A 25,982-nucleotide genomic window follows, 5' to 3' on the forward strand; every position below is an offset into this window, starting at 1 on the left:
AAGAAGCTGACAGAGCTGGAAAGAAAGTTAAATGGCAGAGGCCTATGAAAAAACCATGATAGGGAATTTGGTCTTCACTATGTGGACCAGTCATTAAATACACACACACACACACACACACACACACACACACACACACAAATTACTATGCATTTATACATGGCCAGCCCTCTAATTCCTTTATTTTTATTAAACAGTAAACCTATTTCTCCCATCTCCCCCAACCTCTGCCTCTGGCAACCACCAATATGTTCATTGTATTGAAGAGTTTTGTTTTTTGGGTTTTTTTGGTGTTTTGTTTTGGTTTGGTTTGGTTTAGATTCCACATAGAAGTGAAATCACACAGTATTTGTCTCTCTCTCTCTGGTTTCTTTCACTTAGCATAATGCCCTCAAGGTCCATTCATGTTATTACAAAGGCAGGATTTCCTTCGTTTTTATGGCTGAGTAATATTCCATGGTGTCATTTTGTGTGTGTGTGTGTGTGTGTGTGTGTGTGTGTGTGTGTGTCTGTGTGTATGTATTTTTCATTACCCATTCATCCATCAATAGACACTTAGGTTGTTTCCATGTCTTGGCTGTTGTAAATAATGCTGCAATGAACATGAGGGTGCAGACATATTTTTGAGATCGTGATTTTGTTTTCTCTGGATAAATACCCAGAAGTGGAATTGCTGGATCGTATAATAGTTCTATTTTTAATTTTTTGAGGAATCTCCATATTGTTTCCCATGGTGGGTGCACTACTTTGCATTCCAAATGATCTCGGTAAATGGAAGAAAAACGGATCCATGTACCCAAGTCTTCCAAATGATGAGCTAGATTCACGAGTGTACATTGCCCAGTGAGTTCTGGGTTAAAACTTGCAATGCCATTCGAAGACTAGATTGTTTGTATAATGTTCAGATTTTCATTATCCAGGCAAGGTCCGACTCCTATCGGGTTCTCTTCGTAAACCCAAATGGCATAAAGTGAGGAAATCTATGAGGAACTATGGAGATATGGGAAAGATGCACATGGAAACGCCCATATGGAGAGAGACTGAGGTCTGAGCCTCAGCTCCTGTCGAACGCCAAGAGCCAGCACATGCTGCCAGGCATGTGATGGAACCATTTGGGAAGTGAATCCTCTACTTCTGATTCCAGTGGCCCTAAGCTGACACTGAGTGGGCCAGAAGTGAGCCTTCTTCCCCGAGCCCTGTCCAAATTCCAGATTCAGGCTAATAAAAGATTGTTGTTATTTTAAGCCAAGAAGTTCGGGGGTGATTTGTTATGAAGAGTACTTAACTGGAACACGTTCCACAAAGGATTCATGATATTAACATCTTCTTGCCTTGATTCCATTCATTTAAGTCACCCCAACTATTTAGATTTCAGAAAATCAACTCAAGGGCTCGGAAAAATGCGTTTCCATTTCTCTGGAGAGTTCCAAATGGAAAATGCAATTACAATTTCAAGAGGTTTCCTTTAGTTGCAAAATTACTGGAATATATTGATTTTTTTTTTTTTTAATTTTTTTTTTCAATGTTTTTTATTTATTTTTGGGACAGAGAGAGACAGAGCATGAAGGGGGGAGGGGCAGAGAGAGAGGGAGACACAGAATTGGAAACAGGCTCCAGGCTCCGAGCCATCAGCCCAGAGCCTGACGCGGGGCTCGAACTCACGGACCGCGAGATCGTGACCTGGCTGAAGTCGGACGCCCAACCGACTGCGCCACCCAGGCGCCCCGAATATATTGATTTTAAAACAATTGCTTACCCCTATTCTAGAGAGAGTTAAACTGGAAACACCAGTAAGTAATGTAATATTTGTAATACACACATAAGTTTTACAAAAGCTCCCCCTCTGGGTCAGAGGGGCCACTGCTGTGATGTGAAGGTCATTGAATGAAGTGGCCCTTCAGTGCTAGGCTTCCTTCTTAATTCACTAATCAAGTTACAAATATAGCTTCTGATACCTCCTCTCTTCTCTTTTTTTATAGGTTGTCAAGACAAGTCAGGGGCAGCAACCAATCAGCTCCTCGTATTAAACAGCATATTTTGCTGAGCTGGATTTGACTCCTGGTTGCTACAAAACAAATCTAAGTTTATATCAGAGGTGACAAACTCCATGCCCTGTCATTTATCCTTTTTATAGCATGGGCGACACCAATGGTCAGCAAGTCTTGTTGATGAGCATGTGAATCAAGTAGAGCAGAAAGCATCCCAAGTCTAGAGGTTTCCTCTGTCAATAGGTAGAAATTGTTTGTTTTAATTAAAAGAGAACTAATTTAAAACAAATTCCTCTGCTTTTGATTACCCTATATATTTTTTTTAATTTTTTTTTTACATTTATTTATTTTTGAGACAGAGAGGGACAGAGCATGAACGGGGGAGGGTCAGAGAGAGAGGGAGACACAGAATCTGAAACAGGCTCCAGGCTCTGAGCTGTCAGCACAGAGCCCGATGCGGGGCTCAAACTCACAGACCGTGAGATCATGACCCGAGCCGAAGTCGGTCGCCCAACCGACTGAGCCACCCAGGTGCCCCTACCCTATATATTTTAAAAGATACTTGTAATCCCTGTATGAACAGGGATAACCACTGTTAATACTGGAGTATACATTACTCTAGACAGGAGCCTAAATATATGCATATATTCACATTTATACATGTAATGATTGCCAAGAGAAAAACATATTGAGATTTTTACCGTGTAGTAGGCACTTATTTGTGAAATAAGTGTTTTGCAAATTTCAATGAAAACAGAACACTATGAGGTAATTAACATCAACCAATTATACCTTTAAGGAATTGGAAGTTCAAGTCTAAGATTTCTACATAGCTATCAAGTAGAAATGTAGAGCTCCAAACCTACATCTGTTGACTCCAGATATTAATTTTTATTATTGTGTCTCTCATCTTGTGCATCTGATTTTTTTGCATCTAAAATTATAATTATCATTTATAACAATACTCACTTAACTCATTTACAACCACAGTTTAATGTCTGACCAGTATCCATTTATAGATTTAAAAAACATTTCACTATTCCAGTCTTGTTAGAAATTTCAATTTGGTTTTGTTTATTTTCAATTTTCCACTAGTGTAAACAACACTGTAATGAATATCCTTGCATATAAGTCTTACTGAATATCCATTATTTATTCCCAATGATGAATTTCCAGAAGTACAGTCTTAGGGACAATGACCTCCAAAAAGTTTATGCTTTCAAGAGTAACATCATATTTCCCTTCAGAAAAGTTACACCAAATTACATACCTGCCATCCATAAGTCCTAAGACTTCATTTAAAAAACAAAAACAAAATAAATAAACAGAACTTAAACCACAAAAAAACCACAACCTTTCCAATCACAGTTTCATCTTAGAAATAGAAGATATCTTAGCAATGATGTTTTCTAATCTCCTACACATTATGGACCTTTTCCTTAGCACATCCCAGATCTAGATGGTATTCATCCTACAATGCATAGGAAGTGGGGATAGAAAATAAAGAACAATTTTAAATATCCCTAAACTACATAGCACTTTTTTTTTTTTTTTACCTCTCAGCAATGAAGTACTCTTCAAACTATTCTAAAATGCATCTACAATAAGAGAGCCTCATTGGAAATGAGGACACCTTGGCAGTCTTTCAACATACTTGACACAGGTCATGAAATAATACAGATTTTTTTGGTCATTCTCTGCCTGGAATGGGCTTGCTTTAGGTGTGGGCAACTGAGTACATATCACTTGCTCTATGCAGTTGCCCAACAACTCGGTTTCCCTTGCTTATGGGAATTCAGCAAACAGACGCAGGCTGGTCAGTGGGAAAAGAAAAGTGTCCAGAAACAAAAAATGAATTAAATGCTTTTCCATTTCTAGGTCAGAGGAGCTGGGAGTAGAACTGTGTGTGCCCTCCCCTTCCCCAAACCCTCCCAAATTTCGTCACCCAAGTTCCTTTAATTCTAGACACACTGGGATTTAGCAGTGTTTAAAGGAGAAAACGACTTCCAACAGGCTAAGCTTTCCTTGAGTACCCACTAGACACAAAACAAGTCTGGATGTTGCAGTGGTATCCTAAAAAAGAAGAAAAAAGGAGGTAATACAGGTGAGTGATGCAATAGAAAACTATAAAAAAAAATCTATACCTATGTGAATTCTGCAAGTGATTGGCAAATTTGACTGTGATAGCAAAGAGAAGAGGAAAAGTAATTCTGCCTGGAGTGAGGGGTGAGGGCTGGGGTGGAAACAGGGCTGTAAAAGAAGGTGGTATGTGTAGATGCTGGGAAGGCTGGTTCCTCTGGCCCCACTTGCTTGTTTCTTGATTCATTTATTTATTTAGGTGCAGCTCTGCTAAATAATTTAAATCATGAACTGAGAACCACTAAAACCAGCAATTTGTGTTAATCTTAGCAAACACACATGAACACACGCACATACACTTTCTTAAGGTCTATATATACTCTGCACGCCCTTTTGTTGTTGTTGTTGTTTTGTTTTGTTTTCGTTTGGTTTTGGCTGTAGAAAGTCATCCCTGCAACGGGAAGGCAAATTGAATTCTAACACCTTCTTCTGCTTTGGGAAACTGGACTAGTAGGGGGTGGGGATCAAGGCCCAGGACTCATGGCCAAAACTTTGTGCTTCAGGAACCGCAGGGGATCATTCTGATATTGGAACATAGAGCCTTCGGGGAATAGCTCACTTGATCCCTCTTACCCCGGAACAGCCTACTACATACAGCACTTGGCACCCAGTAGGCCATCATTTGTCGAAGAGATGTTAGGCATCCGCCTTTTCCCCATTAGAGGACAACCAACCCATCACCTCATTATGCTTCTTCTGCCGGTTTTATTCAGCTCGGATCTCAGTAGTTAGATAAACAGGAGAAAGAATGGGGCCGTAGCTTCCAGAGAGAGGAGCTCTGCACCGGCGGGGTGCGAGGAAGGCAGGCGAGGGAGGCGGAGGGAGCCCATACTCCCACCTCGGCGCCTCTCCTCCCGCAGCAAACGCTCAGCCCCCGCCCTCTCTCTCCGTTCCGGACCCTCCACCCGGCTGGCGAGAGGGCAGCGCGGGAGAGGCGGTGGCAGGGCTCTGACTGTCACGTTCGTTCCCTGCTGCTTTTCCCGTCCCCAGCCTCCTCGCCCCTCCTCCCTCATCCTCAGCCGGGGTTTGGAGGCGATTCCCCTCTAGTGCCTGAGACGATCGCATCTGGGCGAGCGGCGCTTCGCCTCCCTCGCGTCTTTGTCTCCTCCTCCTGCAAGGCTCCGGGGCCGGGCGCAGGGTCTGCAGCAGCCGCCGCAGAAGCGGGAGCCAAGCGGTGCTCCGCACGGCCGCCCGGAGCCGCACCCTCGCTCGGTGGAGGCGCCGGAGGACGCCGGCCAGCCACGCACAGCCGGCGTCCCGCGCTCCTGCCGCCGCGCACTAACGCCGCCGCCGCGGCGGGGAACGAGCCCTCCCGGCCGGCCGGGTCCGGGGTGGGCAGCCCGGCTGGCAGCGGGGTGGGAAGAGCGGGCGCTGCAGCTCTGGCAGCTCACACCCCCAGGCAGACGCATCCAACGCCTCTTCCCTGCGCCACGAGGATGGAGCAGCCACCCCGGCCCGGGACTGGCGCAAGGTAAGGTGCAGCCGCCTGTTGCTTTTCGCAAAGCGCGGTGTCGTCCCTCTACCCGGGTGCCTAGGCCGTCCCTTCCCGTAACAAGTAGAGGGGAACTGTCACCCCAGGTCAGAGCCACGTCCAAAGCTCCGGTCCCCTTGGCGCAGACCCCGGGAGAGACCCCTCCTGGCGGGGGGAAGTCGACCCCCTGCTCGCTTGCAGCCCGCTGCTGTGCAATAGTCTGCAAAGTTTTGTGCCCCCCCCTCCCCGCGCGGTGCTCACCCCGTGCCGTGCAAGTTGCAGGTCTAGTTCTCGCGTGCGCCCTTCCCCCAGCCCTCCCCCACTACCACCCCTGACGTTTGCATCTGCCCATTTCTCTTTCGGTGTTCTTGCCAGTCGACTTTTCACTCCCTGCAGCTCCCGCTAGAGAGGCGAGGGTTTGGGACTCAGCAGTGCTCATCCTGCTCGTGAGGGTGGGATAGGAGCAGAGAGAATGCAATAGGAGGGGTGGGACATGGGAGGAGGCTGCGGCCACCCTTGGGGCTCAGTCTAGCACGGTCCATCCTTGCGTATGCCACCCCGAACTCGGTAATGAAACCCTTGGAGTGGCTTGCGGCTGTGTGCCGCGGGAACAGCAAGTGCAGATCCGGGTGGGTGAAGTAAGTCATTTGGGGAGAGAAATGTTGCTGGAGGGGTGGGGGTGGGGGTCTCGGGTAGATCTGGTTGACAGGGTACCAAAGGGCTCCGCTTTTAAAGTGGGCGAGGGGCCAGTCCAAGCCGTCACCTGACACGGAGGAAAAAGGATTTGAGTCCGGAGAGCTCTGGCCCGGGTGTGTAAATAGAGATGGGGGGAGGGGCTAGGCACCTGGGAAGGCGCAGAGAGGCAGAATGGAGCCCTGGAATGCCAGAGCCGGGGGGAGGGGGGTGGAGGGGGGGGGGTACTTGGGAAGGCCGGCTTCTGGGTGCCTGGAACGGGGCGATCTTCCTCTCCAGGAGAAACAAACCTCCAGGCGAGATTGTGAATGCGTTGGCGTCTCAGGCGGCGACCGAGTGGTCAGATCATGGACCAGGGATGCTTTTCCTGGCTCTAAGAGGACCAGAGTCCTCTCCTTTCCCCGGCACCCGCTTCTACACCCTTCCACCTCCGCAGCCGAGTCCGTAGACCCACGCCCACCTTCCCTGCCGGGCGCTCTGGAGTCAAGGAGGTCTGCACAGCCGCAGGGTGGGAAGGGGATTCCTGGCCCCCAGGAGAGGCGTGTGTGCCGGGCAGGGGGGCGGGGGGAGTCCCCAGCGCCAGGAGAGTAGACAGGGGTTCGAACCGGTTGGAGGAGAGCGCAGGGGCGGAGGCTGCAGTGGGAAGCCACCTTTCCGTCCCCCCCCCCCCCCCCGCCCTTCCGCAAATCGCACCTGGGCGGAGCGAGGGAGTGGGGGAGCCCCAAGCTGTGCCCGCAGGCTCGGGAGCCAAGAGCCGGAGGGCGTGCGGGAAACGCAGGGCGAGGTGGTGTGGGCATCCGATGAGGGGAGACTTGGCTTCCAGGCCGGGGCCCCGGGCAGAGGTGGGTCTTTCCACGTTTGGGCCCCTCGGTAGGTCCTTGTGGTTGTTGCAGCCGCCTTAACGGATGCGGGAAGGCGAGGCTCTCTCCTCCTTTGCCCCCCAGCAATCTCGAATGGAAGACCATTTGCGGGAGGGGGCCTAGACTGCTGTTGCAGAGAAGGGGCGCCCCCCCCCCCCCCCGGGCTCCATTTCTCCAGGTGGGCTACCAAAGGCCTGGAAGCACCTCGTTTAACCCTTCTCTCTCTGAGGAGGTGCACGCCCCTCTCCAAGCAGCACCTTGGAGAGTCCAGTGCCGGGTTTCCACTGGCCCATCGAAGAATTTGGAGGTTGCGTGGGGTCCCGAGCTGTTTAAAACCCTCTGGCCCTCCTTGCCCAGGCCTCCCACGTGCAGGCTTTTCGGGGCACAGCCGCCTCTGCGGTTGCCCTGTTATAATAAGTCTGCTGCTCTCCCGTAACCAGCCGGGAGAAAGCAGAGCTCAGCGCAGTCTCCTTTTCTGGGCCCCACGCCTTGGCCAGACCCTTCCGGAAGAGACGTCGACTTGCCAGGGCTCCGGGGGAGGAATCCTGAGGTCTCTCACTCCCACCCTGGGGCACCCCTGGAGCAGCGAGCTCCAGTCTCCCCGCGGCCGGCTTCAGAGCCCCGAGGAGCGGGACCGGGGATTCCCTCAGCGCTGACTCCCCGCGGCTCCTGAGCACAAAGGCCACACCCTCACAGGCCAGGCATCGCAGGGGACAGAGCGTTGGCTTCTGCCGAATTACCTGGATACCTGAGGTAGGATCCCAGAATGAAGTCCCTCACCCCGCGAGAACTACCCCAGGGCCAGTTTCTTTCCGGATGCCTATTACCTGGGTTTGTGCTCGGGCCACTTCCCTCTGCATGGAGAAACAGGTTGGAACATGTCCCTGGGGAACTCTTGAAGGAAGACTTCAATTGCACACCAAAGTGTCCCCGTCCGTCCTCCCCACCCCCCCCCCCACCCCCGCGTTGCTGAGATATCCTGGGGAGACAGGTAGTAATAATAATCCGCGCCAGTGTTTATTGAGCTCTTACTCTGTGCCAGGCACTATTCTTGATATTTTGCGTGAACTGTTTTAGTTTTACTCCTCACAACAGCCCTGGAGGACAGTTATTTTTTGCCCATTTTATGGGTGAGGAAACTAAACCATGGAGAACTTAAGTTATGTGTTCATTGTCATCCAGCCAGCAAGTGGGGAAGCTGGTTAATCTTGTGGGTAGAGAACACTGGGTGTGTCCCAAGCTCCCTGACCCTGTTTGGTACTAAAGACCTTTTGTCCACAAGGAAGTATGGGTGAGGTCTCCCAGCCCTTTACTCCAAACCCCGCAGGCATACTGTGGGAGGCTGATGGGGCATGTCCCCTCTCTCAGAGTCTGTTGGGGTACATCTTGGTAGAATGGGATCCTGGTGCTGAAAGCAAATTTAGGGAACTGGCTGCTGGCAATGGACTTCTTTTCTGAACCTTTTGGTAGACCTTCCCATTTAAAATATGAAGAGCAGTGGAGAGGGGGGAATCCAAACGTGAGCAGAGATCTATAGTCACAAACCGTAGAAACTGTGTTTTGCCAGTGTCTTTCTAGTGATTGAACCACAGAATATTAGAGCTAAAGGGATCTCAGATATCACTGCCCCCAATCCAGAAGCAGGGAGGAGATTCAGTGATATGTTCAAGGCCACTCTGTGTGTTCCTAACATAACCAGTGCTAGAACCACTGTCTTCTGACTCTTGGCCAAAATAAGCCATGTTGATGCATAAATGGATTATGGCCACTGCTGTTTTTCAGCATCTTAAAATTAATTAGGGAAAAACTTATTAAAAGAAAGTTCATTTTTCTAATTCTTCATAACTGCCTCAGTCAGCATAACCAGAAAAAAAATAACTATCATATAACGGATACACCATCACAAATGTGTCTCATTTGCAAGAAATTGCAACCAAATACTTATAAGCCTTCAAATCAACAGCGTTTAAGTAACCATGCAAACCTTTAGGTGACGTTCAATAAAATTGAATGGATTCCCAATCATTGTAGCAGTCTTTTTGTCAGGAGGAGTAGCTCTGTCTGGCCTCACTCCCAAGTATTTGGGAAAATAAGAGAAATCATAGTAGATCAGAGGGGAAAATTCTTTTGAATACAATGGAGTGATTTGGTATGATTTCTTCTGAATTTCTGACCGTTGGGTCACACTTTAGGCTGTTGCAAATCTGAGGCAAAACAATATCTTTCTAGCGGATATACCTGAGGCTCAGAGAGGGGGAAAATAGCCCTTTGCTACTTTGTTACCCACAGAGACCTTATAACAAAGGGACCTTCTTCAGCAGCCTAGGGATGCCATATGGCCCTAGCCGTTCTTATAGGACAAAATTTTGGTTTCTAAGAACATCCCATGTCTTTTCTCTGTAGCTACTGGCATCAGGAGGTCCTGCCCCTGGAGACAAATCAAGAAAAAGTCAGCTGGAGTAAACAGAGAAGGGGATTGAGAAAAACCTGTTCCTTAGAGCCACACAGAGGGGTGAGAGTTACAGGCAGACAGATGGTGGAAGCTTGGTGCCTTTTATGTAGCCTGGGGTAGGATTTGCATCCCCGATGTTGTGAGAAGCCAGGACAGAAGCCTTCAGGCAGTAACTAGGGGTGAAGGAGGAAAAGGTGAAGGTGAGGGATCATTGCTGTCAAGAACCTGGGGTGGGGGTAGATGGAGGTCGGCTGATAAAGGGCTTTGGGGTGACAGGAATGACCATGGAGAGACTGAACTGAGAGATGCTGTTCTTTCCCCTTCCCCGCCTCCCCACCACCTCAGTTTGCCTTCTGTGTTGGGTTGACTGGTCCGAATCCCAGAATCCCCTGTTATCTCGAGGGGAGCACTCACATTTTTAGAGAATTTATTAGAAATGAATATTATTTTATGTTAAGTCAGAAAACAAAATATACATAGCTGTCCCAATCTTTAGGGGAAACCATGAAAATTCACATTAAAGTGGAGAAGCTGGTCTAGTGAGATCACAGCAGTGTTAGAGGAGAAAAGATGTACCATTGAAATCAGGTATGACAAAATCCAAAAGAAATGGTCTCTCTTTTAGGAAGCACAGGAAGAAGAATCCTTTTTGATCTGGGCAGACATCCTGGTTCCCAATTTGTAGCTTTTCAGGGATGATAGGAGACTTAGCTGGAGCCTCATCCTGTTTATGTGGTTGGCATCCCTTCTCCCTGTTTTACTGTGGCTTTTATGTGGTGTAGTGTTAAAGGGCCCACACAGCACTTCTGCTGGGACAATTCTTTGCGCGTGTATCTACCTTAAATCATATAAACTGATATCAGTTTGTTGGCAGAAGAGCAACTGCTTTAAACGGCATGTTCTGGGGAAAAGAGTATGGAAAAAAAAAAAAACCCGAAGCCTTTTTATTCAGAACACAATGAATAAACGCATTTATGCAATACATAGCATGAATTAAAATTCTCAGTTTGGGTGAGATATTTGAAAATAAAAACATAATCAAGGACCGGAGCATCTGAACTTGACCTACTTTGAGTAACAAGAGAAGCCGTATAATAAGTTTCTGTGGAGTTTGAAGAAGACGTTGGAGGGGAAAAAGGTTCACTAAGTAGAATCTGAGAAGTTTTACCCTTGTGTGTTTTATTTTAAATAAATATATACTATCTTAATTTACACTTAAGTTTGAATATTCCATAAGATCAATAAATCTAATATTTTATCTGCAGGTTGTGACTTTGGAGAGCTTTATTCTACAAGTGGTTGGGAACCATGATGGCAGCTTTTATATCTGACATACTAGTATATAATTGTATATCCCTTATAAAAGCCCAGTGAATTAATACATTGTAACATGGCGTATGAAATTTTATGTGAGAATGAAGTCTGCAGTCTTCTCAAGAGCTAACAGCCTTGGAACATGCTATTTTCCCAAAGGGGATGAGTTGTTGGCAAGGGCAGTATAATTCATTTAAAATAAATAAATGAACAAGTGTTGAAAAAGAACCACCCTGATAAAAATGGATTTTTTTCTCTAAGAGGATCAATGAACAGATCAGTGAAGTTTATAAAATTTGTGGTTTCAATTTATCCCAAGTTCTCTGAGCTGCTTCATATGTTAACAACTCTCCAATGTAAGTGTCACTACACTTTCAGATAGTTTTCTAAAAAGAATTGTGCCTTTCCTTAGAATTAAATTGGAAACAGAGGTGCCTGGGTGGTTCAGTCGGTTAAGTGTCCGACTCTTGGTTTCAGTTCAGCTCATGATCTCAAGTTCGTGGGATCGAGCCCCACGGAGCCTGCTTGGGGTTCTCTCTCTCCCTGCCCCTCCTCTGCATGTGCTCTCTCTCTCTCTCTCAAAATAAATAAACATTTTTTTAGAAGAAGAAGTAAAATAGAAACATTAAAAAAAAAATAAAAGATTGTGAACCATTCTCGAACACAGAATAACCCTCCACAAAATGAAGCATGTCTTCAAATGCAGATTCGTTTCCTTTTTTCTCTTTCTTCTCTTTATTTCTTCCCTTTTGTTCTTTCTTCCTTTCATTTTTTAGGCCATTGATACACGTTTTCAGTCTACATGTAAGCCTTCAATACCTTGCTGGGAGAGTTGGCTATTTCAGGACAAATGTTTCCCCTGGTGAGGGCAGGGAGGAGGCGCAGTGCACTTGGATGTTTGTCCAGAGCAAAAGCACACAGGTCATGAAGGCACACTGGCTTTCCCTCTAGTCTAACCTCTTCACTTCTGATTTAGAAAAGCAGTGCTGGTAAAGGCCTGCTTACAGAGGGCTCCCCCTGTTAGCAGTGACTAAGCAGTATACTTCTCTTTTGCTACTCTGGGAGTTTATGCACTGAGAAGAATCCTGGTCTAGTCTGCTGACCTTCCCTAGACATCTGGTCAGCAGGGATTATCAAGCAGGAGTGTTTCCCATCCTCCTACAGATTATATTTAAGTTTGCGTTGGCAAAGGCAGGTACCCTTCTCCCATGGAATGTTTGGTTGTCATTTATTCAGGTGGTCAGTCTGTTTTTTGGTGGCTCCTTAGAAACGTGTCATCTAGACAAAATAAATTCCCTTCCCCAGTGCAAGGTGGACTGTAGGCGCTTGGTGCCCGAAGCATCTGCTGCAAAATCCAGGAAGGAGGGAGGACTGACAGCCAGCTGGGTCAGGGGGGCGAAGAGAGAGGTAACAGGATACAGCAAGGAGAGAAAGGGGGTGAGAGAGGTAGGCCAGGAAAGAAAACAGACCACCTGAAGGAAGAAAACCCAGCTCTGTGCACAGAAAGACTAAATGAGATTTAATAGTATGCCAAATATGAGGGATAAGATTTAAAAGGCATAAAAATAAGAAGATACGGAAAGCTAATGGGGATGATAAAGGGCTGAAGAAGTGTACAAGGAAAAATAACGTACCCAAATAATTCCTCAAGGTGTAGGTCAAAGGACAGGCAGGCTGGCTGCTCAGCCAGAGGGCCTGGTCTCATACCCACATTCCCCTGTCCCCTGTTCATGTGGCTTCTCTACCACCAGGCCAATCAATGGCTCTTCATCTCATTGATGCCTGTGGCCCTTTGGCAGTCCTCCAAACTTAGGGACCCGCAGAATGACATGTTTAAATGCTTCAAATGCAACCCAGAAGATTATAACACTAGATACACACATGCGCGCGCACACATGCACACCATTGTAAGCTCCTAATGTATGTGTAACAACAAGATCTGGTGGGAAAGATGGCCACCATCTCTCCTAAGTAGGGATCTGCAACGGGGCTGCTTTGAGACACCTGCAGCAGCTGTGTTCGGACACGAAGAAGTCTGCTTTCTGTCAGTGGCAAAGTCTTTGGTGCTTTTACGACATGGCAGACCGTAAAGGCAGTATTGTCGCCTGCCTTTATGATGGAATGAAATACTAAATTGTAGTGCAGTGTTCATAAACAAAGTTGTGACTCTTTCCCTGTTCAGGTTTATGGATCACTTGCATTCTGTTGATAAATGCCCTAGAGGTCTGCGACCCCAAAAACCTTGGACCCATGTTCAGTGTCTCCAGCTAACGCGGTAGGAGTACATCGGAACAGACTTGGGCAGATTATAACAGGGTCCTCCCAGCTTCTTTTGTCTCTCTGGGATCTTCTCTCTCTCTGGACCAATTTTCACTTTTCCGGCCCCAGGAACTGGCCTTACCTGCCCTATTCCTAGGGGTCATGGTTGTAGACAATGACGGGCGTTGGCAAATAAAAATCACTGTTAGCTGAAAGAGACTCACATATCAGGGGCACAGGCAGGCTGTGGGATGCCTCTGTAAGAACTAGAAAATAGGCAGCAGCATCTGGCTCCTGGCTAGGTGAAGATTGGCCTGTATCTCAGTCCCCGATGGCTGGCTGCCTTGGCTACGTGCCCTGTCGCCTTGGCTGGTCACCTGAAGTGTGCATTTCAGCTGAAAGTTTTAAGTTCCCCTCCAACACTTTTTTCTCCAAATCAGAGCTGCTATAATGATTCACTTCCTTTCCCTGTCCATTTCCTGCTTATCAGGAAATGGCCTCAGTTCAGGCTAGGTAGATGGAGACCCAGGGGGAAAGGTCTGGGTCTGGAGAAGTGAATTCTTAAACTGATGAATAAGGCCATGAGTGATAGAAAGGAGACTGTGGTCATAGGAGTGTTTTCCAGACAGATGGCTCATACTGTCCTGTGTTACAGGAGAATGCCAGGATGTCCCCGATCGTGGAGATCACCATGTTTCTGTCTGTTCTATCTGGTGAAGTAGAACCTGCTTAATAGAAAAAGTTCTCCTAAGAAAGCCTTTGACTTTTCAGGAGGGAAGCAACATCTCAGAAAACATCCTGCTTATATGCAGGTAGAGTATTTGGGAACGAGGCAACCTCATTCTACATCAAACTTTGGCCTTAATCAGCATGATGTCTTTGGGCTGGTTAAGTTGACTGCCCTCTGCTCTACTTCCCCAGTAAACTGGAGGCTTTCTAGAGCCCCTTCCAGCTCTGTGGTCTCTAATGTCAAGGATGTGTCTGGCTTTGCTTTACTGATAATACTCCGTATGATGGCTTTCCTGTTGAGCTCGTTCAAGCTCACTTCTTTGCTTAGGCCCTCCAGCCCTGACATACCAGAGGACCAGTAATGATGGGCAGAGACTCCCCAGTCCTGAGGGTCTGTTGACCCCCAGAGCTCTTCCAGGAGCCCAGAATAAGAGGATGGTGGTGGTCGGCAGAGGGATTGATAGAGGGAACGACAGCTGACAGGTGAAAAGGGATAGAGTAGGCAAAGGGCAGAACCATTGGTAAGTTTCCTTGCAGCAGTAACTGTCACTCAGGAAAGTTGCAGGAAAGATGAAGGAGGGGCTCCTGAGGTTTGACTGTGTGCCTGTCTTCATAACTGTATGATGTGTCACTTGCTACTAAAAACTTCCAGGTTACTCGTTGTTGTATTGAGGACGATCCTCAGTAGGGTTCCATAGTTCCTTCCTCACCTGGTCCTGCCTGTCTCTTCCTCTGTCGCCTTCCTAGGTGCATCCTGCACTCTGGTGTATCTGAGCTGACGTGTTAGTACCGGGTAGTGCCACCGACTCGTCCCATTTCCTCTTTCCAACTCTGCATTCAGTGATATCACGTTGAGAGCTCAAAATCCTCCACGGTAGGATTATCGGCACCACAGAAACTCACAGACACTGCAAAGCAGGGCTTTTTTGATGCAGAGAATCTGTTGCTACATTTTACCAGCATACGACACTGCCCTGGCCCCACCAGGGACCTTGTGGTTGCTGCCACAGAACGTGCCTTTTCCTGTTCCTAACAGTTCACCTGACTGGGTCTCCCTCCTTTCCTCTCTTTTTCCTTTCTTCCGTCTCTCCCTTCCTTCTGTCTTTTCATCTACCCATCTATCCAGAGGTAGCCAGACTCGGTTCTAATTCCCCTTCTGCAACTGAATAGCAGAGTGAGTGACTCCGAGAATATTCCCTGACCTTTAATGTGCCTAAATATCCTCAGACATCCATTTTCTCTAGGTGAGATGAATGTAAGGATAGAGAGTTGTGAGGCTTACATGAGTTAATATGTATTAGGTGCTTTGAACCGCGTCTGGTACATGATAAGTACTACTTAATTCTTTGTTTTTAGTACGGATCAAAACATAGCTGATTGCTTACTATGTGCCCAACACTGAATATGCACACATGAAAAGACGTTTAATAAACACAAAAAGGGAGGCCTTGGTGCTCAGTCAGTTAAGCATCCGACTTTGGCTCAGGACATCATCTCACCATTCGTGGGTTCGAGCCCTGCATCGGGCTCGGTGCTGACAGCTCAGAGCCTGGAGCCTGCTTTGGACTCTGTGTCTCCCTCTCTCTCTGCCACTCCCCAGCTCGCACTCTGTCTCTGTGTCTCTCAAAAATAAATACACATTTAAAAAATGTTTAAATAAATAAAATAAACACAAAAAATATTCAAGAACAGAGGCTGGTTCGTTCTTCCAGGGATACCAAGAACTGACTTTTTGGAGCCAAGGGCATGCGAACTGGATCCTGAAAGACTGATCACATACACATACCAAACTGGCAAGACAGGCAGAGACGTCCCAGGAAGACAGAAGTCATGTGAGCACAGGCGTGGAAGTGGGAACAGCCTGAGCTGTTAGGGTTTTGTGTAGCTGAGCATGAGACCGTGGAAGGAGAGAGTCTTTGACTGTGTTTGGGTTCTGGGTTATCCATGGGAAAGCGGGCTACAGTCTCCTCTTAGCTCTGTTCTTTGGTTGCCCTGTGTGAGGACAGATCTGAGCTTTTTTTTCCCCCCAGAAGTCAGAAATCCAGGTTTTTATGTGAAACCTCCTGATGTTTGACGGTTGGACCAGCTCAATTAAAAACAGAACAAAACAAAATACAAAACACATCCGCAGGCTACGTCCAGCCTCCTGCAGAAGAATGGACTTCTAGGTTCCCAAGCCCATGTAAAGATGATAAAATCTGCCCTTGGAATTCCTGATTTTGAATAGGATTCTGCCATTAGCTGTGTGACCAGAGGTGAGAGTCCCTTCAACTTTCTGAGCCCCGGGTTTCTGCTAAATGGCTATCATATTTCTTGTCCTACATCAGTGGCTGTGAGGAGCCTTTAGTACTATGGAAATAAAAGCCCTTGCAACGAACGAGAGATGCCTTAGAATTATTCCCAGACCCTGTGTGCTGTGGCAGAACCATCCATCCAGCACAGCCCGATTTAAGTCACCCAACGATACCCGCTTTTTTAATTTTAACACGAGATGAGGGAAGAGACACGTAGGAGTGTCTTTTTCCCCTTCGTTCTGTTAGAAACAGGAAGGAGCTTGACCTTCCGTTTTGGAAGTCTGGATGTCAGAGATCCAGCTAAAAGTTCTCGATTGCTTCTGCATGGATCGAGGACCAGGGCGAAAGGTGCATTCAGCCTCTGTGACGTGTGCTGATTATTTCTTTGAGGTGGCAGAGGATGGTCTGAAAGGAAGTCCGCTGCCCTAAGTTTTAGAGTCAAAACCTGCTTCTGGATTTCTGTAATTTCTCCTCTGATCCCTTTGCGTGCCAGGCTGGCTTTGATCATCCGGGCTTTTAAGGAAATCAAACCTCGAAGAGTCAAATTACGTCTAGTGGAGGGGCTGAGCTTGGTGGGCGATGCCTTTAATGTATTGGGGGGTGGGGTGTGAATACCCACCTACCCTACTTCCTCAGGTCCGGCGAAAAGTGCTCTGTGATTGCAGTTTTGTGAAAACCTCACGATAACGCATTGAATCTTGCTGTTATTCTGAGTTTGTGTTATTTTTATTTGTTTTGCTGTACTGCCTGATTGAACTTGATCACGAGAACTTCAAAGAGGGAGGCAGGCCTTGGAGTATGGATACTGGATTTTAAAAAGCATATCGTTTCTGAATTTCGACCTCACTGCGGAGATCTTATCAGTTCTGCTTTAGATGCTGACCTGAGAGCCTCAGAGCCTGTTTTACTTTCTTCCAAACCCTAAACCACCTGCGTCCTTAGGACTGGGGGGGTCTGGTGCTCCTCTGGCTCTCATCCTCTGTTGGTGTCTAAGGCCCTCAGCCCTAACCACTACAGAAAGCCAAATGGCAGAGGAGCCAAAGTCCCATTCTTCTGAGATGGATTTGAAAGACTTAGGTCTATTGAATTAACATGACAGATGAAATAGCACATTTGATATTAAAGAGGTATTGAAGCCCTAACCCCTAATGTGATGGCGTTCGGAGATGGGGCCTTGGGGAGGTAATTAGGTGATGAGGGTGGGCCCCTCATTACGGGAGTAGCACCCTGATAAGAAGAGATATTAGAGAGTTTACATCCTCTCTTTCCAACCACACCCACTCAAGAACAGTCACGCGAGGATACGGCAAGGACGTGGCCATCTGCAACCCAAGGAGAGATCCCTCATAAGACATTGGCCATGCTGGCACCTTGGCTTTGGTATTTGGTTATGGCAGCCCGAGATGACTGATACAGGAGGTGACCGTAGGTTAGCCTGGGCACCCAGCCACCTTGTGAAACGTTCCTTTGAGCAAAGATGGGCCTGTGTTGGTACCAGTGTATGTGATGTTCACCACCAGCCTGGCACATAGTAGGCATTCACTCACAACTTGTCGAATGAATGAACACTAATGAATGAAGTGACAACCATCCAACTTATAAACAAATATTTGGAAAACCATTCAAGTATTGGGGATTTTCTGCAGGCACGGTTTGAGATGAAGGAAGAGTAAATTATTTTAGAATATACTGTGTGTGGGGGGGTGTGTGTACGTGTATGTATATACCAAGCTGTTAACAGCCTGCACTTTTTTTACTAGCCCACCCCACGGAGACATAATGATAGTAAAATAAATACAGTCAGCATGCTTTCCTATTTACCCAGCATGCAAGCAAGTGACTATTTCCAAGCATTTGCAATTTCATCAAGGTCTCCTAGAACCATTCTCCATAAAGAGATGCTGAGTTGGACTGCTGACCTACCAAAATGTAATTATCTGAAATTTAGTAAAAGGAAAAAGAAAAGTCATTTCTTCATAAGAGAATCACAGAACCTCTCAGTATTGGAACTTCTGAAGTTCCTTTGGACTTTAAATCCCTAGTGGGCACGTTGCCAGTGAAGGATGTGGTTTTTTTTTTTCTAACAAAATGGTGGCTTTAGGGTTCTTTCTTGTTCCTCTGAGAAATCCCTCAGACACCGTGACGTGTTTGCTTCATGGCTTTTGCCATTTGAGAATGGAGAAGCTATTTCCTCAAGATGCTATTCATCTTTATTCATATCTGAGTGCAGATGAGTTCAGAACATGTGGGTGTGGGATTTGAAGAGTGAAGTGCTTAGGTAACAGTTGGGGTGCCAGTTCTGTAATGAAGAAAATGTATTGACAATATTAAATTGTGGGCTGAATCTGGCTTTTGGTGTTACCAAAAAAAAAAAAGAAAAAGAACAAAATTTTCAAAAGCGACAGCATTGTTTTGATGCCGGGATGTTTCTAAATGTTGGGACAACAAGTGCCTAGGAATACCGGTCTTCAGTGTGCGTCACTTTCTTTCTGCCCTGCCTGGTTTTACCCTTCTAAGCCCAGCGTAGCTTTTTTTAAAACTGGAATGTGTTGCAGTGTTTCTAAATATACATTCATATTGTACTTAACTGAGGGAAATAGATTCAGTAATAACAGGCAAGGTTTTAATCCACTTTTCATATTGCAGGTGGAAGAGCCAAGTGGTTTCTAGAAAAACTGATCGTAACTTATTGAGTCACTAGGAAGTTACTGTTTGCTTCCCAAGCTCTAAAACCTCCACATCATCATCAACTTCTAAGGCTTTAACAGGTGAAAATGTGCACCATTACACCTCTCTCTTATTTTTTAAATGTAAAATTAACATTTCAAATTTGTCGAGATTAAGTCTAGAAATATTTTAAATGTAAAAATTAATGTACATAAAATTACAAAGAACAGCACCACCCCCACCACCTACAAAACGCCCTGATTCTCAGGGATTCTGGGAATCTCTGTCACACTGAACTTACAATATTATGCATGACCTATATCACTGCCTACTCCGTCATCAGTGTTTTAAAAAAATCACTTTAAATAACACACTTGGATAGTTAGCTTTACCATCAGATGTGTTTGAACTTGCCTGGTCTGGATTTGTAGTCCACAGACCTGTCATATTTCAAAAGCCAGTGCTAACTTATGAAGAATTAAACCTTCTCATTTAAGCTGTCCGGCTTTGCAGAACTATAACAAATAATTTAAGTGGTTGACTTCTTTCTATTTATCCACGAAGAATAAACAAATGTCGACAGGGGCAGCCATTAAGCAGCCTCAACGCCTGGATCCCTGGGTGAGAAGATGCACCCTTTCCCTTTTGTGGCTGAATGACTACCAGGTGAGAAGTTGACCAGTAATCCCCTCCCTACATTAGAAGGGGCTGTGGTCAGGAGGAATTAACTATCCTGATTTTAAAGTTGTGATATTCGTAAATGATATTTCAGGATTTCGTTATATATACATATATATATGTATATATATATATATATATACATATATATATACATTTTAGAGAGAGAGAGAGAGAGTAGGAGTTGGGGGAGAGGGGCAGATGGGAAGAGACTTTTAAGTAGGCTCCACACTCAGCGTGGATCCCGAGGAGGGGCTATTTCCCACAACCCTGGGATCGTGACCTGGGCCTAAATCAAGAGTCAGGTGCTCAATCGACTGAACCACCCAGGTGGTCCTATTTCAGGATTTCTAAACAACTGTGCTGCCATGTAAAAAAAAAAAAAAAAAAAAAAAAAAAACTGTGATTTTTTTGTTGTTGTTGTTGGTGATGTCACAGGTACTAATTAACAGTAGTGTAATCTGTTGCTTGTCTTTAAAATTAAAGAAAATGCCAGATTCCAGTTGTTGATGAGTGGGGGAAAAAAATCAGAAAAGACCTTCCATAGTTGTGGATCCCCTGCATTGTAACCATGGCCTCAGTGGGGGACCATGGAGCCCAAAAACCTCTGTCTCAAGGTGCGAGTCGATGCCTGATAATGTGGGAAATAACAATGAAAGCAGTTTTCAGACACATGAAACCCACAGAAGGGGTCAGAAAAAAATGTCACTGTCTGGTAATGTATTTTTTTTTTTTTTTTAATTTTTTTAAAACATTTATTTATTTTTGAGACAGAGAGAGACAGAGCATGAATGGGGGAGGGTCAGAGAGAGAGGGAGACACAAAATCCGAAACAGGCTCCAGGCTCTGAGCGGTCAGCACGGAGCCCGACACGGGGCTCGAACTCACAGACCGTGAGATCATGACCTGAGCCGAAGTCGGCCGCTTAACCGACTGAGCCACCCAGGTGCCCCTGGTAATGTATTTAACAAACATGCCAGAATTTGACCTAAAGAGTGTGGTTGGTTTAGTAACTAGTCTCTGGAGAGAGATGCTGTTGCCTGTATTCAATAGACATTTGGGGTCTTTGAGAGCCAGGGGTATATTGTTGTGAATAGTCTTGTCTGTTAATTCTTAAACTGTTTAGGGTTGGGTCTGGTGTTTTGAAATAAGCCAAAGTCATTTGAAGTAAGGCTGCTGAATATAGAGGGTGATCAGGTGTGCACACCAGATTGGGACTTGAAAATTCTAAGTCTTCTTTTCAGAAGGGACTCATCAGCTCTCCTGGAATCTGATCCATTGTGATGGAGGCAAAGTAATGATGAGGTCTGGAAAAGATTTGAGTTTCCAAAATGATAATATCCTTGGAATCAGCCTTCAGTCCTCTGGGGTGACTAATTCATAGAGGAACAGCCATTTCCCTCTATAAACTAATGTTCCAAGATGGTTTCAAAATATTTAATAACATTCAGTAGTCACATTCTATATAGTCTTGAATGGAACTGCGCTCTTCGGTAGAAATATAATGCTAGCTACTTAAGGAATTTAAAATTTTCCAGTAGCTGCATTAAACATGTAAAAAGAGGGGCGCCTGGGTGGCTCAGTGGGTTAAGCGTCCGACTTTGGCTCAGGTCATGATCTCACGGTTCGTGAGTTGGAGCCCTGCATCGGGCTCTCTGCTGACAACTCAGAGCCTGGAGCCTGCTTCGGATTCTATGTCTCCCTCTCTCTCTCTCTGCCCATCCGCTGCTCATGCTCTGTCTCTCTCTGTCTCTCAAAACTAAAGTGTTAAACAAAGAAATTTTAAACATGTAAAAAGAAAAAAGGTGAAATTAAGTTTAATAATTTTTTTTTACTTAACTCAGTATATCCAAAATTATCCTTTTCACATATAATCAAGTTAGAATTTATTGATTTTTTTTCCATACCAAATCTATGAAATCTAGTGTGTATTTTATACTCACAGCCCATTGCCCTTTGGACGCTGAGTTTTCATCAGAAACACTTGACCTGTGTTCAGATTTCAAAAAACTGTTGAGAAAGCAAATCCCCATAACCACGTTGCTTCAAATATGCTTGAGTGTTTTCCGGTGACTGGAGTATTAGGTTTTAAGTTTAATCACAAATAAAATTAAACATTTAGCTCCTCAGTCACATGAGCCACATTTCAAGTGCTCGGTATAGTGGTTACCTCATTGGGTGGTGAATGCTCTAGATTATACGGGGGAACATTGGGAATGGGATCCATAGGCACAGTGTGGACATTTAACCTCTGGAAAACTTGGGAGATTCTTGTCCTTCCAGTGTTTTGGCCTTTCTATGAAACAGTTCTTTTTGTTAATCCAGTATTTTTCCAAAAGCTTCCCATCTTCTCCTTCGAATCCATTTATATGCGCCCCCCCCCCCCCCCCCCCCCCCCCGCAAAGGGCCTTTCCTCGTGGGTATTTACCATTTACATCCAGGGGCACCATATGGCCTCTGCTTCATAGATGGAAGGTTCAGGGATGAGTAGAGATGATTAGACAAAGGACAGAATTAATACCCCTGCTCCAGGTTCTTATGACTAAGCACTTAAAACACAGGAGCAAAGTTTCCTGACGGTAAGCCCCACTGGACGCACCTCTGATTCTGATTCTGAAGAGCTGGGGTGGGGCTCAGGAAATTGCATTTTCATCAAGTCTTCTTTGTTGTCCCTACCTCCCCGCCCCAGGTGATTTGGCACAGCCTAATCTACTAACTACTACCCCTCGCCCCATTATATTCTTTTTGCCAGTGGTCCATAAAATGTGTTCTGTACCCTATGTCTTGTTGAACTGAAGAGTCCTGGGCCCTGCCCCAAACCAGCCAAGTCAGAATAGCTGCAACTGTGGAGCTGAGAATCTTCATTTTAACAAGCCCCTTCAATAATTCTTGTGCCTAGTGACTTTAAAAAGCACTGCTCTGTGCAGACCCCTCCCAAGTTGGACAGACAGAATTCTTTGATCCCACTCTTTCTCGTTCATTCTCTTTCCCCATGTCTGATGTTTAGAAACCCCCCTGTCCCGTTTATTCCACTTCCCCTGTGTTCAAGTCATTTAACAAATATGCATTTGTCCCAGGGATTGGGGATACAAAGATATAGATTGTGAGATTCTGTCTCTGACCTCTGAGAGCTTGCGGACACAGGAGGGAGGGATAGATCTATGGACAACTGAGCTCATAAAGCATCACAGGTGGAGTGCTATGTGTATGTTCTGGGTGCAGGGAGATCACAGAGAAAAGAGTCATACTTACCTGGGCTGCGAGTTGATGATGAGAATGGCTTGAAAGGGGCTTTAGAGACCCTGGATGCGTTGAGGGAAAGATAGAATTGGTTGGCCTGTAGAGAGAGGGGGGGAAGGATACGTGGAGACCCTAGTATGAATGAGGTGAACAGGGAAACAGAGCTATCATGAATGAAGGATTTACTGTATGAAGGATCCCAAACAGTTTTCGTTTAGGTGGGCAATATTATCCCTAATTCCCATTAGAAAATAAGGCTGAGAAATTTTAAAAAATGATTGCTGATTCATTAAAATGACGATAACAAACCCATTACCTATTAACATAAAGAACACATGTTTATGAAAACTTATTTTCCAGAACAAAAATTCAGTGAGAAGAGTGGCATCCTTTTATGTTTCTGCACGTCTCTAATACCCGACTTAAGACAAGACTGTGATTCTCAGATCTGCTTCTGGATTCACTCTGTTCCGATAGCCCATGTCAGAAAACCTTTGGAAAACTCCACAGTACACTCATGATAGAATAAGTGTAGAAAAGGCAAATCGCATCTTTAATATCATATCTGTATTGTTATGGAAATAGTCTATATCATGTTCACAGTCAAATCATGTCTACAGAATCATGGAAACAGTCTCATTCTCACGTAAGGGTCTCAGGGACCCCAGGAGTCCCTGGACCAAACTTTGAGAGCCATTGATGTAGAGGGTGGCTTGGTAGGCAGGCAGTAGGCAGGGATACCAGGGGGGAGACCTTGTAACAGTGTAGGGGAGGAACATGAGGGCCTGCACCAAGGTGTATCAGTAGGGAAGGAGAAGAGAGAATGGAGGGGACAAGTTCTAGGGAGACAGATGCCACAGAACTCAGTAACCAATCGGCTGTTGGGATGAAAGAGAGGGGAGAGCCCCTGAGAGCGTCCTGGGCCAATGGATAGCTGGGTGTCTACCAGCTGCCAGAACAGGTGTGGGGGGTTCGCCAACCCATGCCTGAGCTCCCCAGGCCTTCTGCTCCACAAGGCTTTGACCTGAGGTGTAAAGGAGGTGGGAGGTCTAGCCCTAAAATAATTTTATGGAGGTCCAAATGCTGAGTTTTTATAGTATGATTATACCCTGGCAGGAACTAGAATGGGTAGAGTTACTAGAACCATTTTCGCATGGGCTGGCCAGGGCTGCATGGTTCACAGAGCAAGGGACACAGGGAAAGATGATTGTTTGGTGAGCAGCGAAAATGACAATGGTGAGGTTCAGAGAATGAACCTCTGCCCCTTGCCTTTGGGGCTGAACACATTTGTGGTTGAAAAAGCATTTAGGAGGGATTCAGGAAGCCAGAATGTGGTTTTGCATATGTGTGTGTGTGTGTGTGTGTGTGTGTGTGTGTGTGTGTGTATAAATATGGCTTTATATGTGTAATGGTATATATATATGGTTTTATACATCAAAAACTGTATAGGCTCAGGCCTCAGCATGGGGTGTAGAATGAACTGTTCTCAGGGATCTGAGATTGTAGATGAAGTTTCTGGTTTGCCACCAATGAGCAGTGTGACCCCGGACAACCCACCCAGCGTCTCCGGGCCTCTGTCTCTTTCTGGCAAATGCAGAGGGGATGAAACCTCAGGAATTCTGTGATCCATATGCATATTTTATAGGCCACAAAGTGATCTTCTGGAGGACACAGTGATTCCTTCCATCAGTGTCAGAGTTTGCCCGAGTAGCATTTTCCTGAGCCTGTTTTCAATCTTGCCTGTTGAGGGCCTGGGAAATGAATAGACAAGCAATCAATCTGGCGTCAGGGGACTGGAGATAGCAGCTGTGCCTCTCAGGAAATGCAGGCCTTGTCATTTGTTTAGATGTTGTCCCTGACTTGGCCTGACAACCTGGGCACCTTCTTGTTTCCTTAATTCTTGAGAAGGCCTTTTATGCCAACTCGGTCTACACACACACGCGCACATGTGTGCCCACAGCAGGGCGACCCTACTGTACTCAGTGTTTCCCCCAGAACCCCACTGTGTTATGGGAGATGGTTTTAGATGTGCACAGATTTGTTTTCGGTATTTTTGTATACCAGATAGGTGTTAGAAAAATAGAGCAAGCCCAGCAGAACCGTTGTTATGGATATTATTTCTTAGGATAACAGTTTCAATAAGTTGAATTAAAATAAATGACTGCATCAATGCTAATGTAAGGAGAACTTGGGTGTAACAAAATTCTTGAAGATCATATGTGAGTGACTAATGTGTGGGAAGCACTAACCTGATTGCGTTGAGGAGGCTTTTAACAAATTGAGGAGACTTGTTTCTCAGGCAAGACCTGATGCCTGTGTCAGAAGTGTTCTTATCCTTCATTGATTCGCTATTTCAGCCTAAAAATTTCTTTTGGGAACCAGAGGGATTTCATATCTACTTTACATTGGTCATGTCAGGTACTTAGAATGATAGACTTCACCCTAGATATAATTAGAGGAAACAATCAGGTCAATTAAAATGGAAGGAAATTCCCTAAGAAGCTGGCCCAGGACACCACAAAAATGTCAGTGTCATACAGGGCCAAAAAGAAACAAACAAACACGGCTGGGGAACCATTCTAGATTAAAGGAGACTCAAGAAAGATGACAACTAAATATAATGGGTGATACGTGATTGGACCCTGGGCCGAAAATAAGAAGTTATCAAGGACATTTGGGGATGTTTAAGGGATGTGAAAACCAACTGCTTATTAGGGAACAGTAGAGTTATAAGTTTTACATTTTCTGAGTGTGATAATTGTAGTAGAGGTGACTATTCTTGGTCTAATGAGATTCCTGATGAAGTATTCAGGGATGAAGTACATCAATGTCTGCCACAAACTCTCAATTCAAGCCAAATATACACGTACACTCACATGTTCACCTAATGCCCTTACATACATGTACGTAGCTACACGTACCACATAGCACGCACGCGTGTGCATACACGCAGATGCACGTGCCCACATTCACACATGCATACTCACATGTACAAGAAGAGGGAAAGCAAATGTGACAGAATTTCTAACAGTCGCTGTCTATAGCGTCCTTCGTGCAATTCTCCCACCCTTTCTGAAGGCCGAGACCTCAAAATTTGGCAAAATAAAAAAGCATGGAAAAATATTAGACTTTTTGAGGTAGAGAAGTCTAAGATAATGCGAGATTTTCATCGTGTAGATCAGGAAGCAGGTGTTGAGG

The 25,982-nt window shown here is 45.6% G+C and overlaps 1 protein-coding gene across 2 annotated transcripts in view; it reads left to right on the top strand.

Annotated features, from left to right (window-relative positions):
• Window positions 1-3,888: 3,888 nt before the first annotated feature.
• The window catches only part of LRRC3B (leucine rich repeat containing 3B), a 91,487-nt gene continuing 69,393 nt past the window's right edge, over window positions 3,889-25,982 (top strand). Inside the window, exon 1 of one of the 2 annotated variants that reach the window (XM_060638508.3) lies at window positions 3,889-4,092. The gene's annotated coding sequence lies outside the window, so the exon portion shown is untranslated. Of the gene's footprint in view, window positions 4,093-4,843; window positions 5,599-25,982 lie in introns of those variants that run through there. The other variant, XM_060638507.3, reaches the window with a different exon arrangement.

The sequence above is a fragment of the Panthera onca genome, chromosome C2 (genome assembly GCF_046562875.1).
Source record: "Panthera onca isolate mPanOnc1 chromosome C2, mPanOnc1 haplotype 2, whole genome shotgun sequence".
Lineage (NCBI taxonomy): Eukaryota > Metazoa > Chordata > Mammalia > Carnivora > Felidae > Panthera > Panthera onca.